Raw genomic sequence first — 15,493 nt, 5'->3', positions numbered from 1 at the left:
ACGCATATGTTCCCTGTCCAGTTATTTTTAAACAGTAACAGAAACGAGAATAACCCATTTTCTCACATCTCCTTCCCCAAAATCAGAACCTAGGCGATTTTTGAAGAGTAAAATCAACACCAAATCATAGGTATGTGTTCCTCAATCCATCTCCTTCATTTTCCATCAACACCCATTAGATTTTCAAGCTTAAATATTGTTCTTCCATGGTAGAATTTGGGATTTTGGGTAGAGTTAGGTCTTTTTGAATAATTGGAATTTAGACCTCGTTTTGGGATCGGATTTCGAAACTAATTGCATATTCGGGATCGTGCGTAAATGGGTGATCGGGTTTTGATCCGAACCTTGATTTTTGACCAAGCGGGCCCGGGGTCGATTTTTGACTTTTTGGGAAAAATGATAGAAAACCTATAATTAAGCATTGGGTATGAATTCTTTAGCATTTATTGATGTTGTTAAATCAATTTGGACTAGATACGAGTTGTTTGGAGGCGAATTCTAAAGAAAAAGCGGTGTTTGAGGCTTGAGTTGGCCGTAGAAGTTCGAGGTAAGTGTTTGGTCTAACCTTAGCTTGAGGGATTAGGAGTTGTGTCCTATTTGCTATGTGTTATTTGTTGAGTACGACGTATATGCATGATGACGAGTATCTATACGTTGGTGTCAAGCATGCCCGTGAGTCTTAAATTGAAATTGTTCTGTTCTTAATAAGTATTACAAATGCCTAAGTTGTTGATTTTCTGTGTTAGGCAAGAATTATGATTTCTCTCGTGGAAGTTGTTTATGGTTGAGTATTTGTACTAGTTGAGGTTTTTTTGTGAAGTATGTTGGAACAAGTTTGGTTATAGCTGACTCTCTTGCTGGGATGTATTTACTTATATTGTCGATTCCCTTGTCGGGATAGTGCTATTTCCTTATTGTTCCCTTGCCGGGACTCTTTTTGTGATTGGTGTGGAATTATATATTGGGATCGGGTTGCACGCCGCAACAATATTATATTTGGATCGGGTTGCACGCCGCAACAACATTATATTTGGATCGGGTTGCACGCCGCAACAACATTATATTTGGATCGGGTTGCATGCCACAACAACATTATAATTGGATCGGGTTTCACGCCGCAACAATATTTTTATGATTTGGATCGGGCTGCGCGCCGCAACAATAAATGATAAAAGTGGTTATTGATTGGTTATAGTTTCCTTATTCTTTTTGCCGCAAATTTTATATTGTTCCTTATGCTTTTCCCTTGAGTTACTGCTGGTAAATGATATTTCCCCCGCAGCATGTCCCCCTCCCATCTTTATTTGTATATTTCTGTATTATTTTCCGCTGTATATGATATAACTGCACAGATTTATTTGGTAGTCTGGTCCTAGTCTCGTCACTACTTTGCCGAGGTTAGGCTAGGCACTTACCAACACATGGGGTCGGTTGTGCTGATACTACACTCTGCACTGTGTGCAGATCCCGGAGCAGCAGCATTCAGACCTTAGCTTGGGTGGCTGCCTTCAGTCCAGCCGGAGATTCCGAGGTAGTCCTGCAGGCGTCCGCAGGCCCTGGCGTCTCCCTCTATCCCTTCATCCTGTTTTATATACTTATTTCAGAAACAGTGTATTAGCTATCTTTCAGACCTTGTTTGTAGTAATTCTAGGCTGTCTGTGAAGCGTGACACCAGTTCTGGGTAGATTTTGCTTAAAATGATGTATTGGATATTTATTCAAATGTTTTATCGTTTCTCTTGCTTGTATAATTCCGCTATTTATATGTCGTTGTTTCATAATTGTTTAAGGATTAAAATGGAAAAAGAAGTATTTTGCACAAGCGGTTGGCTTGCCTAGTTTTCATTAGTAGGTGACATCACGACTCCCGAGGGTGGAAAAATTCGGGTCGTGACATATAGTGAGGAGTGAGAAAACTTTTTAGGGATATGTACATAAGGGTAAAAGAGTAAAAACAAATTGAATTTTTTCTTGATTACCTAACCGGACACTTATTTTGAACCAAAATGAAAAAATAAACTGGTCACTTATTGTGAATTGGAGGGAGTATCTAATATCTCCATCAGTGGGAAATAGCAGTTCTCGTAAAATTAATTGAAGCGGTCGTAAGTTGGCCTGAACATCATGATTATTTATTGTTAGCAGAATCTAAATAAAAAAATACAAACGAATAAAACCCCAACTTGTTTATTGTTACTTTTTTCCTACTACTATTAGGAACCAACTTGTTTCATTTGACTGAAATTAGTGGCGAATACATTTTTGAAAAATTAACGGGGAGAGAAATACATTTTATTTGACTAAAAAAGTTTCGAAAATTTCTTTTGAATATTTTAATTTTTAAAAGTAGTGGTTTGCGACACTTTATTTTTAAATTTTATATTTTCTTTCAACAGATGGAGCAATTTATGTCCAAAATCAGAGAAAAATTCAAGAGTCTAATAACTATTGCATGCTTCATGCTTCGAACTTGTTTTATTTTCAACGAGTATTAAATAATTTCATTAATGCATTTGATGCTAGGTGGGTTAAGCTTTAAGCCCTGCGTGCTTAACATGAATTTTCTTTTCCGATATAACAATTAGCATCTATTATTCCACGTTTTTGTCAATATATTTATTTCCTTTTTCTTCTCTAGTTGCTATTCTTCGACAAGTTACCATTGTGTTTCCGCCAAAAGAAATGCGAGAAGGAAAATGTGAGTTTCTGTGTGTCTGATCAGTAATTAATATGCCACAATATTCGAAATAAACAAAATTAAGCCCAAATAAGAAAGTGAAATACTCCCTCCGTCTCATATTATCAGTTGTGATTGCTAAAATTAGTTGTCTCAAATTATTTGTAACTTTAGAAGTTCAAGACAAAATTGATTATCTTGTTCCCTTTTTATCTTTAGTAATAATTATCCTTGAAGACTACAAACACCTAACTTTCTTCAAATATCCATGAAGAAAGATTAAATATTAAGACATGAATAAGGGTAAAGTAGTCAAAATCTCATCTAAATTAATTTTTTTTAAGGGGCATGTACAAGAGAATCATGACAGATAATAAGAGACAAAGAGAGTAAAAGATTGTTGAGAGCTGTGTGTCCCACCTATTTAATTGTACTATAGTTAGTAGATAGTTAGTAATAATTACTTAGTGGATTAGTAGTAGAGTTAGTTGTTAGATTTTATAAATAGTACTAGTACTTACACAGATAAACAGGGTAGTTGTACATATCACATTTGCAGTAAATGGAGTAACTGCTTTCACTAATGAGGCTGCTGCAATGATGAGTAATAGAAATTATAACAATAGTGGAGGATTCAACAACAATGGAGGTTTTACAAATATTGGATATACTGGAGGTTATAAGCCTAAGAACTCTTTCAATAAATCTACAATTAATTGTGAGTACTGCAAATACAAAGGACACACCAAGAAAAACTGCTTTAAACTACATGGCTATCCTAGTGATTTCAAAAATAGAAAAAGGGGAGGAGGCTTCAATGTTCAAGCCAACAATGTGAACAACTTTGGAAGTCAGCCCTCAGAAACATGAGGCAACTCCCTAGGAGGTTCTTCCCCAGTTCTCTAGCTCAATTCTTCACTCCAGAATAATAATATCAATAAATTCTGTAGATGCTGAACAAACGGAAGGATGTTGAACCTGTAGCTAATTGAACAACTACAGGAACAACAAGTATAATACATGCCTTTATGTCAACCTTGGTGAACCATAACTGGATAATAGATGCAGGAGACTCTAATCATATAATGCATAGTCTAAATCTACTAGATTCATATGAAGAACTATCAGAGAAAGATAGAAATAAAGTACATTTACCTACTGGTGAGAAGGCCTCTATTACACATACTGGGATATGTTCTTTCTTCAGAAATAAGAAAGTTCAGAACATATTACATATTCCAGAGTTTAAGTATAACCTACTCCCAGTTTTTAAGATCACAAAAGAGTTAAAGTGTATGGTGGTATTCTTGCCTGATTTTTGTGTCTTTCAGGAATTCTCCAGTGGGAAGGTCTTGGGGATTGGTAGAGAAGAACTTAAACTCTATATTCTCAAGGCTGAAGACAGATAACCTCCTAAGCAATACATACCACAAACTATAAATACCATTGTTAGTACAAATAAGTGTGCTAATATGAGTAACACACAATTCTGCAATACTTTTCCTTTGTGGTATAAAAGGTTAGGACATACTCCTCTAAAGGTGTTACAGAAACTACATAGTTTACATGATTTGCATCTCACTGATGATCATTGTACTGTGTGTCCTATTGCAAAAAAGTCAAAACTTCATTTTCCTCTTAGCTCTTCATGTTCTATTTTTATTTTTTATCTTGTGCATGCAGATGTATGGGGTCCATACATGACACCTACTCATGATAACAAGAGGTACTTACTAACCTTGGTAGATGACTATTCAAAGTATATATAGAATTTTCTATTAACCACTAAAGCTGACACTATTGTAGTATTGAAAGATTTCTTAGTAATGTTTGCTAATCAGTTTAAAACTGCAGTTCAGTGTCTCAGAACAGACAATGATACTGAGTTCATGAATGACCAAATGACTTCTTTGTTACAAAGTCTTGGAATTCTTCATCAAAGCTCATGTGTATATACACCCCAACAGAATGGAGTGGTTTAGAGGAGACACAAATCAATTTTAGACATGGTAGAGCACTCATGTTTCAGGCTTTTATGCCACTGAGCTTTTGGGGTGAATGTGGGTCCACAACATTCTATCTGCTGAACAGGTTACCTACTGTTCTACTTCAAGGAAGGGCTCCTTTTGAAGCATTATTTCAGAAAGTTCTCTATATACAATCTCAGAGTATTTGGAGGCTTGTGTTATGCTACCAAAGTGCAGAAAGTAGATAAATTTAGTCCTAGAGCAATTCCAGCAGTTCACATGAGTTACTCTTCTTCTCAAATGGTTATATTCTATATGATCTATATTCCAAGAATTTCTTTGTTAGCAGGGACCTGTGTTCAAGGAAGATATATTTCCCTTAAAGAACATGAAGTCTAGGGTCTCCTATCTATTTCCTGTCCTAGAGTTTACAGACTTTCACCTACAAGCAAGGTTAATCAACAGTCATCCTCATACTGCACTCTTCCTACTACTTAACCACAGTCACCTTCTCTCTGCTCTGCTAGTGATGATCACTCAACATCTATACATGTGATCTCTATTGAACACTCATCTTCTCCTGCAGAACTCAAGAGGTCTTCTAGGCCTTCTAAACCTCCTATGTGGTTCACTGATTATGTTGTGCAACCTAAGAAGTCTTCCTGTCAATATCTTGTATTATCACATTATGTGTCTTGTGATCAGATTTCCTCTATATACCAACCTTTTCTAGCTGCTTACTCTACTATTGTTGAACCTAGTTCCTTTAGTGAGGCAAGTGTTGATCCTAAATGAAGGAAAGCTATGCAAGCTGTAATCTCAACCTTGGAGGAGAACAATACTTGGTCTATAGTAAACATGCCTCAAGGAAAGGTTCCTATAGGGTGTAAATGGGTATTTAAAGTCAAATATAAGTCAAATGGTGAGGTGAAAAAGTATAAGACTAGATTGGTAGCCAAGGTCTAAAGTCAACAAGAAGGTTTAGACTATACAAAAAGTTTCTCACATGTAGCCAATATGGTTACTGTGAGAGCTGTTGTTGCTCTAGCTGCTGCCTCTTGTTGGTATATTTTTCAGATGGATGTCCATAATGCATTTCTGTAGGGTGACCTGGTAGAGGAGGTCTACATTCAAGTTCCAGATGACTTTTCAATCCAGGGGAGTATCAGAAAGTGTGTAAATTGCACAAGGCTTTATATGGGCTGAAACAAGCACCCAGACAATGGAATCTCAAACTAAATATGAAGCACTTCTAGCTATAGGGTTTGTGCAAAGTCACTATGACTACTCTCTCTTTACTAAGAAGATAGGGAATGAACAGGTGCTTATTATAGTATATGTGGATGACTTGTTGGTAACAGGTAGCATTCTATATCTTATCAAGTAGGTCAGAAAAGAGTTACAAAAAAATTCAAAATGAAAGATCTGGGAGAGCTGAAGTACTTTTTTGGTATTGAATTCTCAAGATCTTATAGTATCTTGATGTGCCAAAGAAAGTATGCCTTAAAATTGGTGTCTGAACTTGGTCTAGTAGGTGGAAAACCAGCTTCACACCTCTTGAGTTTAATCATAAGCTCACATCTATTGAGTTTGATCAATAGGTAAAGAATAATGTTTCTGAAGATATGCAACTTGAAGATAAAGGGAGCTAGCAAAGATTGGTAGAAAGGCTTCTGTATCTATTACTATGAGACGGTCAGATATAGCCTTTGTAGTACAGGTACTTAGCCAATATATGCATGTACCTAAAGTTTCTTACATAGATGCTGCAAGAAGAGTAGTACGATACATCAAGTCCACATCTGGACTTGGTCTGTTTATGCCTACTAGGAGCTGCAAACATCTTATAGCCTACTGTAACTCTAATTGGGGAACATGTGTGGAGTCTAGAAGATCAATTACTGGATATGTGGTGAAGTTTGGTGGAGCACTGATCTCCCGGAAGTCTAAAAAGCAGGGGATAGTGTCTAGAAGCTCAGTTGAAGCAGAGTTCAGAAGCATGGCAACCACAGTAGCTGAAATTGTGTGGTTGGTTGGACTCTTCAAAGAACTAGGAGTGGATATCAATCTATCTGTGTCCTTACACTGTGACAGAAAAGCAGCCATTCAAATTACTGCACACCCAATCTTCAATGAAAGAACTAAACATATGGATATTGATTGCCACTTTGTAAGTAAGAAACTCATGCAAGGATTAATTCAAACTCAGCATGTTGGAACAACAGAACAAATTGCAGATCTATTGACAAAAGCACTATGCAAACCACATCATGACTACTTACTGAACAAGTTGGGAATGAAGAATGTGTTGCATCCCTCAGCTTGAAGGGAGTGTTGAGAGCTGTGGGTCCTGCCTATTTAATTATATTGTAGTTAGTAGATATTTAGTTATAACTACTTACGACTTGAATACGGCTTATGCCGGGATAAATTATGCTAGGATAAGTTATGCTGGGATTAGTTATGATGGGATTATTTTTTTATCCACTATTTGATATGTTATATTAAAAATGACAATTGCATAATTTCTAAGAAGAAGGTATAAGTTATTCCGGTGCTAATTACCCCATCCTCTACAAGGTATAAGTTATCCCGGTGTTAATTTTAATCCCGAGATAACTTATATCTGGTTTGCTAACCAAATAAAATATTAAGGTGATATTAAATTTTTATACCAACACTATACCTTCTTATAACTCATACCAAACGACCCCTTAATGGATTTGTATAGAGTTAGTTGTTAGCTTTTATAAATAGTACGTAGTTTTTACAAACATAAGCAGGGTAACTGTACATATCACATTTACAGTAAATGGAGCAACTGCTTTCTCCTCCATCTCATTCTCTCTTCTTCTTATCTCCGCCATAGCCAGAGCTTCTTAACAAAGATGCTCTGCTTCAAGTTTAGACAAAACGACGACATCATTGCATGTTTAGTTTCAATTTGCTAATATGGTTCGCTCAGTATTAATTAGGCCATATGTTTCTATCAAAATTTAAACCTTAATATTTAAATACACACCAGAATAATAGAATTAATAATGCATTAGATCTGAAATATTGAATAAGAAGAAATAATCTGGCTCTAATATGATGTGATATGAAAATATAAGCAGTATCTCAGAGGTTGGGTGAAAAACTTAAACACCAAACAGTTAGAAAATAACTAGCAGAATACCCAACTAAACCTAGAATAAATGAAATCATATAGTTATATACCCACTGAATATGTTATCAAAATTAAAGATCAGGGAAGCAGAAGCTTGTAAAAAGCTGGAATCATTTAACTACGCATTAATCTCAAATTAGTTGGAATTGACAATATGAATTCCCTAAATCAATTCTGCATAAACCTAGAAGTAGTTGTAAATTTGGTAAACCAGTCAAACTATAAGTCATTCTGGAAATTGTTGAATATGTCAAAACATCCCACATCGGTTGGGGAGAAAATTGGGTGGGAATTTCACCCTATAAAAAGAGACCTAATGTTTAGAATTTAAACACACCTCTCATTTGCCTTCTTATATTCTTAAGGCATTTGTATCTTCTCTCTTTAGTATTATTTCACTTGTATTTTTGGAGTGGAATAAAATATTGGTTGTGTCCGAGGAAGTAGGCAAAATTGGCCGAACCTCGTAAATTTTGGTGTTCCTTTTATTGTTGCTTTATTGTCTTATTTATTATTTTGTGGCTGTCATAATTTTGGTATAGTAGTTGTGACTCATTCACACTATATACATTTGGCTTCCGCAACAATTGGTATCAGAGTCAAGGTACTGTCTAAGTATGCTCCATGGTTGCAGCATAGTCTGATCTTCCACATCAGAAAAGATTTATCTTAGTAACTGAGTCAAGGCTCTGTTTGAGTATGCTCTGTGGTTGCAGCTTAGTCTGATCTTCCACACCAGAAAGGAAATAATCTTGATTTGTGTCGTCAACTATTAAATAATATTTGTGTAAAAAATGGGAAACAATAAACAAGAAGAATCTACATCAAGTGTCAATAATACGTCATCATTGGCATCTTCGCTTATGACAAGAATTGTGTCAAATGCGAAATTTGCGGTAGAAATTTTTGACGGGTCAGGACATTTTGGGATGTGGCAAGGCGAGGTTCTAGATGTCCTTTTTCAACAAGGGCTATATCTTGCCATTGAAGAAAAAAGACCAGATGTTATTGGAGAAGAAGATTGGAGAATTATCAACCGTATTGCTTGCGGTACCATTCGATCCTGCCTTGCTAGAGCGCAGAAATATCCATACACAAAGAAAACTTCTGCAAGTAAATTATAGAAAGCACTGGAGGATAAATTTTTGAAGAAAAATAGTCAAAATAAATTGTACATAAAGAAGACATTGTTTCGCTTCACCTATGCTCTTGGTACCACGATGAATGAACATATCACCAGTTTCAATAAGTTGGTCACAGATTTGTAAAATATGGATGCAACTTTTGATGATGGTGACTTGGCCTTTATGTTGTTGGGGTCACTTCATGATGAGTACGAGCACCTTGAAACTACTCTACTCCATAGGAATGATGAAATTTCTCTAAGAGAAGTTTGTTCGGCTTTGTACAGCTATGAACAAAGAAAGGGAGAAAAACAGAAGGACGGAGAAGGAGAAGCACTGGTTGTGAGGGGTCGTCCTCAAAATCAAACGAGGACAAAGAAAAGAAGATCCAAGTCAAGATCTAAACCCAGCAAAGATGAATGTGCCTTTTGTCGAGAAAAGGGGCACTGGAAGAAAGACTGTCCGAAGTTGAAGAATAAGGCCAAACATAATAATGGAAAGGCCATTATTGATTCAAATATAGCTGATTGTGATTATTCATACTTCTCATTAGTTACAACAGAGCCATTAACATCATCAGACATATGGTTGATGGACTCGGCTTGTAGTTATCATATTGTCCCAACAGGGACTGGTTCGTGGATTTTCAAGAAGGAGAATATGGAGTCATCCACACAACGGATAACAACCCTCTTACCTCATATAGAATTGGTTCAATACGATTAAGGAACCATGATGGAATGATCAGAAGATTAACAACGACATAATACTAAAGGCATTTTGGATTATGTATACTCTGATGTTTGGGGTCCTTCCAAAACACCTTCATTGGGTGGGAAGAACTATTGTAGCCTTTGTTGATAATTTTTCCCGAAGAGTGTGGGTGTATACAATGAAGAGCAAAGATGAAGTGTTGGGAATTTTTCTCAAATGGAAGACGATGGTGGAGAATCAAACAGGCAGGAGGATCAAGTGTATTCGCACAGACAATGGAGGTGAATACAAAAATGATCATTTTAATAAGGTCTGTGAAAGTGATGGCATCGTCTGACACTTCACTGTCAGACATACACCACAACAGAATGGAATGGCAGAACGTATGAACCGGACCTTGCTGGAGAAGGTATGATGTATGTTGTCCAATGCTGGCTTGGGTAAAGAATTTTGGGCTGAGGAAATTACATATGCGTGCCACCTCATTAATCGTCTACCATCTGCTGCTATTAACGGCATGACACCATTTGAAAAATGGTATAGAAAGCCTGTTGTAGATTATGACTCTTTGCACGTGTTTGGCTCAACTGCATATTATCATGTGACAGAGTCAAAATTGGATCCAAGGGCAAAGAAGGCTATTTTTATGAGGATTACTTTTGGAGTCAAAGGATATCGCTTATGGTGTCCTATGACAAAGAAAGTAATATTCAGCAGTGATGTTACCTTTGATGAATCTGCTATGGTAAATAAGGTAAAAGAAGATACCAAACAAAATGAGGGTGCTTCTAAGCAGATGGAGTTTGAGGAAAATTTAATTTTCCTACACAAGAAGCAGTGAAGGAAACAAATGAAGATTATCCTCTGGAAGAAGAGCCAGTAGAGAGGGAGATTCCAACTCAGGAACATCAACAACAACTTGAATCAATAGCAACCAGCAGGCCAAAAAGGACAATAACAAAACATGTTCGTCTTATAGAGACAGTTGTTTGTGCCGCCTCAATTGTAGCTGATGATGTTCCTACCACTTATAAAGATGCAATCCAAAGTTTAGAAGAAGATAAGTGAAGGATTGTCATGAATGATGAAATACAATCCCTTCATCAGAATCATACATGGAGATTGGCCAATCTCCCGAAGGGAAAGAAAGCAATTGGGTGCAAATGGGTATTAGCAAAGAAAGAAGGATTTCCTAACCAAGAAGATGTTTGCTACAAAGCAAGATTGGTGGCCAAAGTATATGCTCAAAAGAAAGGAATTGATTACAATGAAGTATTTTCTCCAGTTGTAAAATATTCCTCCATTAGAATTATGTTGGCTTTGGTAGCACAGTTAGATTTGAAACTAGTTTAGATGGATGTAAAAACTGCATTTTTACATGGAAACTTGGAGGAGGAAATCTACATGACTCAGCCAGAAGGATTCAAAGTTGCTGGAAAAGAAAATATGGTGTGCAAACTTGAAAAATCGTTGTACGGATTGAAACAATCTTCTAGACAATAGTACAAACGATTTGACAAGTTTATGTTGCGGCAAGGGTACAAGAGAAGCAAATACGATCATTGCGTGTATTTACGCAAGCTTGAAGATGGTTCCTTTGTATATCTTCTCCTATATGTTGATGATATATAGATAGCTTTCAAGAATTCGGAAGAAATTGATAAGTTGAACATTCAACTGAAGAAGGAGTTCGAGATGAAGGATTTCGGTGAGGCAAAGAAAATTCTTGGCATGGAGATAATAAGAGATAGACGTTCAAAGAAACTCTGTTTATCTTAGAAAGAATATTTGAAGAGAGTACTACAACATTTTGGCATAGATGAGAAGACTAAGCCAGTTAGTACTCCACTTGCTCCCCATTTTAAGCTAAGTACTACTATGTCGCCAAAAGATGAAGCTGAACGAGAGTATATGTCAAAGTTACCATCCGCAAATGTTGTTGGTAGCTTGATGTATGCAATGGTCTATACGAGGCCTGACATTTCACAAGCTGTTGGAGTTATCAGCAGATATATGCATAATCCAGGAAAGGAGCATTGGCAAGCTGTGAAGTAGATTCTATGGTATATTCATAATACTGTAGATGTTGGGTTAGTTTTTGAGCAGGAAGGAAATCATTATGTAGTTGGATATGTGACTCAGATTTTGCGGGTGATCTGGACAAACGAAGATCAACTATTGGTTATGTGTTCACTTTTGTAAAGGCACCGGTTAGTTGGAAGTCTACTTTGTAGTCAACAGTTGCTTTGTCTACAACAGAGGCAGAGTACATGGCTATTACAGAGGTTGTGAAGGAGGCAATTTGGCTTCAGGGATTGCTAAAAGAGCTTGGTATTGGACACAAAAATATCACAATTTTTTGTGATAGTCAAAGTGCTATTCAATTAGCGAAGAACCAAGTTTATCATGCAAAGCACATTGATGTTCGGTATCATTTCGTACGAGAAATCATAGAAGAAGGTGGAGTCACGGTGAAGAAAATTCATACTACAGAGAATCCTGCTGATATGCTGACAAAAGTGGTGACTGCGGTCAAGTTTCAACATTGTTTGGATTTAATCAACATTGTTGAACACTGAAGATTAAAAATGAAAACACAACCAAAAATTGTTACTGAGAGAAAATTGAAGATGTGGAATTTTGCCAGGGTGGAGATTTGTTGAATGTGTCAAAACATCCCACATCGGTTGGGGAGAAAATTGGGTGGGAATTTACCCTATAAAAAGAGGTTTAATGTTTAGGATTTAAACACACATCTCATTTGCCTTCTTATCTTCTTAAGACATTTGTATCTTCTCTCTTTAGTATTATTTCACTTGTATTTTTGGAGTGGAATAAAATATTGGTTGTGTTCGAGGAAGTAGGCAAAATTGGCCGAACCTCGTAAATTCTGGTGTTCCTTTTATTGTTGCTTTATTGTCTTATTTATTATTTGGTGACTGTCATAATTTTTGGTATAGTAGTTGTGACTCATTCACACTATATACATTTGGCTTCCACAACAGTTTTCTTGTACTATCTAGTTTTATGGCACGATGTATAGAAGTTCCAACCATTCTCTTTCTCGTTAAGGAAATGTAATTGATATCTTTAAAACTGCAACTGATAAGATAATCCAAAACCTTGTAGTAGAATTTACCAACCATGATAAAGTGATAAATATATGTATGAAAAACATATATGTGTTATATACTTATATTCATTAATCTGGTGTAAATGATCGAGTGCAGAATAGTATTTATCGAAATCTACTTACTCATTCTTATATCTAGCTACACTAATTCAATAAATATCTAATGTGCGTGTCTTCACATAGATTGGTATCAGTAAATTATAGTCAATTAATATAAAATTTTAATCACCTCAATATAGAACTTAACCATAGTAAAGTAATATGTTATAATACTATTAATTCGATATAAATACATGATACGAATAATATTTGTACCCTAGCTAGCTAGTGTGTGATCACTACCTAACATTGAGATTCTTAAGCCAAAATTACACACTGCATGCATTTACCAAACCAACTCGTTTTTTTTTTCCACAGCGAAAATAGTGGAAAAGGCTTTTTTTTCAAAGAAAATATATGGTGAAAACTTATAATCGTGAAATCTTTTTTCTGCTTTTCAAACCATAACTCCTGAGATCAAGCGCTGATTGTTCTCTATTACGATGGGGTACATCACAAGCACGCACGCATGTGGAAGGAGTAATTCGTATAACTAGTGGTTTTATTTTAGAATAAAGTACAATTAGCCTATGGCCAAATAGAGTCAAACCAATATGTTAATTTTGCTTTTACGTTTCCAATATCAAATAAAATACGAGACGACATTAATAAATGGAGTGTGAAATGCATAAATATGTAACTTGTATGCACGAGGGTAGCAATAATTAGTCCAATTCCTTTCACTTAAAAAATGTAGTCATTGTGTCAAATAGGTTTAGTTTTGAAAATTTGAATTGGTGTCTTTTCAATTTGGTTGTTTCTTCCTTCTGTACTTTTCCAAGTAACATGAAAAATTTAAACCCTTCCCCACGTGGTATTCAGCGTCTAACCAACAAATTGAATAACTGGTCCCGTCTTACAAGTTGTAGCTTATTGTTAGCCCCTTGACTAAGGTCCTCGGCAGGTGTGGATTGTGACAAGGATTTTCATGATAGCATTGGCACACAACCTAAAAAATTGGGCAGCATCATAACGGACAGCTCGGCATGACGGACTATGCGGTATTGACAAACGCACCTTAAACGGAAGCAAGACGCATTTTACTTGGATGTGCGGGTTGGCATAACAATAGCAAGGCAAAACCATGTCAAAGCAGGGGCCAAAACATGGCAAGACAAGGCAAGGCAAGGCAATGCGGGACTAGCAATGACAATTGATGCGGGCAGATTTGATCAAGTTGAGGGCAACTTGACATAAGCGGGTAGCTGTGGCAATGAGCGTGTGCGGCTAAATCAGTGGGCGGCAAGCTGTGGCCATGACATTATTGCGGAGCAGTATCAAAGGGCAAGGCTGGGCGCAATGCAAACCTTGGGCACGCAACAACTGGGCAAAATAGGCACATGCAGCAGTAACAACGTGTGCAAGGCACATGGGAGGCAGTTGCGATTACAACCACATCCAAAAACATGGCTGATCAGGGGCTAAAAGTGTGGGCACATTTTTGTATTTGTCTTAGCATGTTTGTCCATCAGTTGGGGCTTGTCAACTGATTGTCTAAATCCTGCCAAGTGTAATTGGGCAGCAACACTATAAATATGTGCATAAGCTGTCCCAAATGCGTAGAACTTAATTTTGTGCATCTTGTTAAGCCAAAAACATCTAAGTTATTTCTAAGGGTAGGAAAATCGTTTTGGCGCAGGGAACTAGGGAGTTCTTTGTCTTGGCCATAGGGTTGGCTTATTGTGTTCTTGTATTCACATAATAATACGAGTTGGGAAGAGATTCCTGTAAATTAGTGTGTGCCTTTACTTTTTTTGCTGCCTAAATTTATTTTAAGTTCCAAACGTCCTAAAATAATTCTAAGTGTTGGAAAGGCTGAAGTTAAGGTTGGGCTTGACTGCCGCGCAGTGGTGAACCTCGGGCAGAATTCGAGTGACATAAATCACCCCTGTGACACTTATCATCTTTGAACTTAGTACATAACCTATCAATTATCGTCATAATGAGAGTTGAAATAATTAGTGCTAATTCTTACATACATGGTGTGTTTATGTCATGATATCCTGAAATAAATGGGAAGTAATGAAAACCTATTTTTCATTAATCCGAATTTTTCTTGGACTCGATTAGGGAATTTCTATATGCCCTCCTATATAAATGGATATCAAATTCATTGTTTTCTCATCGCGTCTTGCTTCTTTCTGTTTAATAATGCGTACTGAAGAAAAATCATGAGATGAATTCAAGTTCAAGAATGTTTCGTACGAAGAAAAGTACAATCCGGTTTCAATCAAGTTTACCCGCGTTGTTGAACACCACCTTTGATCTTTAATTTCCACTTTGCACGATGGATTACGGGTTACACAGAGTTGTTGTGGGGAAATCTCCATGTGGTAGATTTATTAGATACAATGAGAAGTTGATTGGAGGGACTTACAAAGATGTCTAGGTAGGGTTTGGTCGTGTTGAGGATATTGAAGTAGCGTGGAACCAAATTGTTTTCAGGGAGAAGATCATGAAGAAGCACTAGAAACCCTAGTGAAATTGTTCTCGTCTACTAAAATCGTTAAACCGTGAAATAGTTATCAAATATTTCTCTTATTGGTTCGATTCCAAGTCCAAAACACTAAATATGACAACATAGTTATTCCCTTCAATCAGCCTAAAAAAA

Source organism: Nicotiana tabacum, chromosome 1 (assembly GCF_000715075.1).
Source record: "Nicotiana tabacum cultivar K326 chromosome 1, ASM71507v2, whole genome shotgun sequence".
Lineage (NCBI taxonomy): Eukaryota > Viridiplantae > Streptophyta > Magnoliopsida > Solanales > Solanaceae > Nicotiana > Nicotiana tabacum.
Note: the sequence above shows the minus strand (reverse complement) of the source record.